We start from the raw sequence: 6000 nt of genomic DNA, 5'->3' as shown, positions 1-6000 counted from the left end.
TTGATTTGTGCGGACATGTGTGAATGGATGGTCATGGTTAATGCCTTCATTCGGCGGCCAAAGTATTCCTTTCTCCTTAAAGCGTTTGCAACCACGTTGGCTTTTCCTGAGTGATAACAAATCTCGCATTCGTAATCATTTAGAAATTCTACCCATCGTCTTTGCCTCATGTTGAGTTCTTTTTGGTTGAGGATATGCTGAAGGCTTTTATGATCGGTGAAGATAGTGCACTTGGTGCCGTAGAGGTAATGCCTCCATATTTTTAGGGCGAAAACTACCGCTCCTAGTTCGAGATCGTGCGTCGTATAGTTTACCTCATGCGTCTTCAGTTGTCTTGAGGTGTAGGCAATGACCTTTCCTCATTGCATTAACACACATCCCAAACCTTGGTTTGATTCATCGCAATAAACCACAAAGTCATCTGTTCCCTTTGGTAGGGACAAGATCGGAGCACTACACAGGGCTCGTTTCAGCGTTTGCAACGCAACCTCTTGCTTATCCCCCCAAGCGAAGGTCACTCCTTTTTGATTCAAGGTAGTGAGTGGTTTTGCGATTTTGGAGAAGTTTTGGATGAATCTTCGATAGTAACCGACGAGTCCTAAAAATTGACGGATTTCTGTGGGTGTTCTTGGCGCTTCCCAGCTTTCGATTGCCTTGATCTTTGAAGGGTCCACATGTATTCCTTCCTTGCTGACTACATGTCCGAGGAAATCCACTTCTCGAATCCAAAACTCACACTTTGAGAACTTTGCGTACAATTTCTCTGCCCTCAGTGTCTCCAGGACTTGACGTAAATGTTGGCTGTGTTCTTCCTCACTTCGGGAGTAGACTAGTATATCATCGATGAAAACAATCATGAAGTTGTCTAAGTAAGGTCGACACACCCGATTCATCAGGTCCATAAACACTGTGGGTGCATTTGTTAAGCCAAAAGGCACCACTACAAACTCGTAGTGACCATAGCGCGTTCTGAAGGACGTCTTGGGAATATCCTCATCTTGAACTCGTAGTTGATGGTACCCTGATCTAAGGTCAGTCTTTGAGAAGAAACTTGCTCCTTGTAGCTGGTCGAAGAGGTCATCGATTCGAGGTAAAGGGTATCGGTTTTTAATGGTGAGTTTGTTTAATTCACGGTAGTCAATGCACATGTGGAACGTCCCATCCTTCTTTTTGACGAACAAGACTGGTGCTCCCCAAGGCGAGAAGATTGGCCTTATGAAGCCTTTGCTTAGTAGTTCGTTCAATTCACTAGAAAATTCCTGCATTTCGGCTGGGGCTAGATGGTATGGCGATTTGACTACAGGAGTAGCTCTAGGAATTAGGTCAATTTGGAATTCGACTTGCCTAGCAGGGCCACTCCTGGAAGGTCTTCCGGGAATACGTCAGGGAAATTACAGATCTCCGGAATGTCCTTTATGTTTTTAGCTTCTTGTTTCTTATCCACAACGTTGGATAGAAAGGCTTGGTACTCCTTGCAGAGATACTTTTGGGCCTTGACACACGAAATGATCTGAAAGTTTGAGCTAGGCTTGTCGCCATAGACGACGAGAGTTTCGCCACGTGGCAGATTAAGGCGAACGGCCTTTTCGTGACATAGGATTTATAACGACGTAGATTTCAAAACAATTTTTCACATTTTAAAATCACACTTTCATTCATAATTGTTATAAAAATGTCATTGTATCACATAACAATCCATAACATCACATCTCAAGATCATAACATATAAAACTCCTCATATGTGTGTACCGATCAAGCCGACGCCTTCTCGCGATCCTCACTGGTACCTGAAACACATCACACAACACTGTAAGCATAAATGCTTAGTGAGTTCCCCAAATACCACATACAACACATACGCCTTTCCAGGCCATAACTCTGTGGAACCTTCCGGTCCAAGTGTCTCAAGGGACTTGCATCACGAATCCCGGTAGACCTTTCGGTCCTACCCGTATCGACCTTCCAGTCCGTAACCTCATGACCTTCCGGTCCATGTCCTATTGACCTTCCGGTCCATATAAACTTGACCTTCTGGTCCTTATTATACATAGCATAACACATACATATCACATATCAACATATAGCACATATATCTCATAACATACAAAACCTTCCGGTCACACATAGGTACCCTTCCAGGTACAGTATAGTGCGAAGACTCACCTCGGTATCTCGGATAGTCTTGCACTCGATCACACTAGTCTTGCCCCCGCCTAAACATATAACAATACTCTCAAATAAATAATGGCTCTCAAAGGCTAGATTAAATCCACTCTACAATTTCCGCAGAAGGGTAAAAGACCATTTTACCCCTCTCTGACCCAAAAGCCCAAAGGTTAACCAAAACCCTAAAAGTCAACGATAGTCAACAGAAGGCAATACGCGACGCGTACCTTCTCTGTACACGGGGCGTATGCCAGCGAACCATAATCGGGGCCTCAACCCCTTACACTGCGCGTACTGAGAGTTACACCTAGCGTAAGTCCCAGTTCAGCCATTTCTTAGATTTTGGTCTTAAACGGTTAAGACATTCCTTCAACTTCCAGATCTGACTCTCTTACAACCTCTTATTCCATAAAGCCGGAACCTTTAAGCCTATGCATGGCTGTAAAGGTCCTTACACCCTCAAACACCTTTCCTTTCACCTCCAAAGGTCTAGATCTCATGCATGGCTCCATATTTACGTCCAAGATTGCATTTTTATGAACATACAACCCTTAAAGTCCTGAAATATGATAGATCTAGGCCAATGGAGACCATTTGCTCATAAAGTCTCCATATTGGGACCAAAAACCCTAGAAATTGGTCCAAGAAGCATTCAACACAAATAACATGGCAAGGTTTGAGCTTTTTACCTCAGGAAGAAGCTCCAACCTCTGAAAAGCTTAGATCTATTCTTCTCCAGAAGCTTCTAGCCTCCAAAATAGCCTCTTCTTCTCTTCCACCACCTTGAAGTGACACTTAGAAGCTTAGAATATCAACACTCTAGCTAGAAACGAAGGAGGACACTCTTTTAGGGTTTGACTCTCTGAAATGGAGGCTGAGGTCCAGGCCATAACATTCCTTTTATAGTGCACAAGCCCCAAATTAGGGTTTACACCTTGGCTCGCTACACCCAACATAACCCTGGGTACGCCCAGCGTACCCAGGCGAGTCCGCGTCCAAAATAAGTGCGTGAGTACGCGCAGCGTACTCCTCAATACGCCCAGCATACTCACAATCCCAACCTTTCACTTAAGAGAGTTAATTTGACAACTTGGGAAAGGAGAAGGGTTAAATTGCTTTACCTGAATTTTTAGATGTTACAATTCTCCCCCACTAGAACCGGACTTCGCCCTTGAAGTCTCATGCCGAAAACAACTCCAGATGCTGCTCCCGCATCTCCGACTCCGGCTCCCAAGTTAGCTCGGACCCCCTCCGATGCTGCCACTGTACCTGAACCAGGGGCACCTCTTTGTTCCTCAGAATCTTGGTCTTCTGATCCAAGATTGCAATCGGCCTCACAACATAATTCAGACTCGCCTCCACCTGGATATCCTCCAATGGTACCACTGCCGACTCGTCGGCTATACACTTCCTCAGCTGAGACACGTGGAAGGTATCATGAATCTGGCTCAACTCCGCAGGTAGCTCCAAACGATATTCTACTCTGCCTACCCTCGCGATCACCCTAAACGGCCCAATATACCGGGGCCCCAGCTTGCCCCTCTTCCTGAATCGAATCACTCCTTTCCAAGGAGACACTTTCAGGAGTACAAAATCCCCGACCTGAAACTCGAGCTCGGATCGTCGCCTATCCGCGTAACTTTTCTGGCGACTCTGAGCTGTCAACAATCTCAGTGCTTCCCATCACTCGATGTCCTACCTCTCCCCAACAGATGGGAGTCCGACACCTCCTCCGATACAACAACTCAAAGGGAGGCATACCAATGCTCGAATGGTGGCTGTTGTTATAAGAAAACTCAGCCAATGACAGATACGTGTCCCAACTTCCTCCGAAGTCCAACACACATTCCCGAAGCATGTCTTCGAGCGTTTGAATCGTCCGCTCACTTTGTCCGTCCGTCTGCAGGTGGTAAGCGGTACTGAAATGCAGCCTCGTGCCCAACTCCTCGTGGAACGTCTTCCAAAACCTGGAAGTAAAACGTACATCCCGATCTGATACAATCGAGATCGGCACTTCATACCGCGATACCACCTCTATCACATACAACTCTGCCAGCCTTTCAACAGAAAAGCTCTCACTGATAGCAAGGAAGTGAGCGGTCTTCGTCAGCCGGTCGACGATCACCCAAATTGAGTCAACACCCCTTGTGGCCCTCGACAACTTGGTGATGAAATCCATAGAAATCTGTTCCCACTTCCATTGGGGAACCTCAAGTGGCTGCAAAAGGCCATGCGGTCGTTGGTGCTCAGCCTTAACCCTGTGACAGGTTAAGCACCTCTCAACAACCATGCTACATCCCTCTTCATACATGGCCACCAATAATCCTTCTTCAAATCCAAATACATCTTAATGGCCCCAGGATGGATCGAAAATCTCGATTTATGTGCCTCCTCCATCAAGGTGGTGCGCGCTCCGCCTGCATACGACACCCAAATCCGACCCTGAAGGGTCATCAGCCCACAACTATCAGTAATAAACTCTGACACCTGCCCGATCACTCGCTCCCTCTTCCGGTTCTCCAGTCTCACAACCTCTGCCTGGGCCTCCCGAATGGTGTCCAACACCGGAGTCATCACTGTCAACCGCATACAAATATCCCGAATCGAGGCGCTCTCCTCCCTACGGCTCAGGGCGTCAGCTACGACATTAGCCTTGCCCGGGTGGTATAGGATCTCACAATCATAATCCTTTCCCACATCCATCCATCTTCTCTGCCGCATATTCAGATTGGGCTGGTCCATCAAATACTTCAAACTCTTGTGGTCCGTGTAGATGGTACACCGAACCCCATACAAGTAGTGACGCCATATCTTGAGGGCGAACACCACTGCCCCCAACTCCAAATCGTGGGTGGGATACCTCATCTCATGAGGCTTCAGCTGCCTCGACGCATACGCTATCACATGCCCCCTCTGCATAAGTACTGCACCCAACCCCGATATCGATGCGTCACAATACACTACAAAATCCTCCATCCCTTCCGGGAGGGCTAGCACCGGGGCTTCGCACAATCTCTGGCGAAGTGTCTCAAACGAGGTCTGCTGCTCCGGACCCCATGAAAAAGCAACACCCTTTCGGGTTAATCTGGTGAGAGGCACGATGATCTTGGATAAATCCCTGATAAATCTTCGATAATAGCCAGCCAACCCTAGAAAACTTCTAATCTCGATGGGCGATCTCGGCACCTCCCATTTCATAACCGCCTCAATCTTGTCCAGATCGACCAATATCCCATCCTGGTTAACGAGGTATCCCAAGAACTGGACCTCTCGTAACCAAAAATCACACTTGGTGAATTTGGCGAAAAGCCTCTCCAATCTCAATACCCTGAGAATCTCTCTCAGATGCTCCTCGTGCTGCTCTCTAGATCTCGAATACACCAAAATATCATCAATGAACACGATCACCGACCGATCCAGCATCGGTCTGCACACCCTGTTCATGAGATCCATGAACACTGCCGGTGCATTGGTGAGCCTAAAAGGCATCACCACGAACTCGTAATGCCCATAACGAGTTCTGAACGCTGTCTTTTGGATATCTTCATCCTGAACCCTCATCTGATGATATCCCGACCTCAAGTCTATCTTGGAGAACCAAGACGCCCCCTGCAACTGATCGAACAGATCGTCGATCCTTAGCAACGGATAACGGTTCTTGACCGTCAACTTTTTCAACTCCCGGTAATTGATGCACATCCGGTGTGAACCATCCTTTTTCTTGACAAAAAGGATCGGTGCTCCCCAAGGTGAGCTACTCGGTATAATAAACCCTTTCCCCAGCAGCTCCTGAAGCTGCGAGGATAACTCCTGCATCTCTGGCGGCGCAAGGCG

The sequence above is a fragment of the Lactuca serriola genome, chromosome 3 (genome assembly GCF_051521515.1).
Source record: "Lactuca serriola cultivar US96UC23 chromosome 3, Lser_US96UC23_V15, whole genome shotgun sequence".
Taxonomy (NCBI): Eukaryota; Viridiplantae; Streptophyta; class Magnoliopsida; order Asterales; family Asteraceae; genus Lactuca; species Lactuca serriola.
This window is presented reverse-complemented; position numbering follows the sequence as displayed.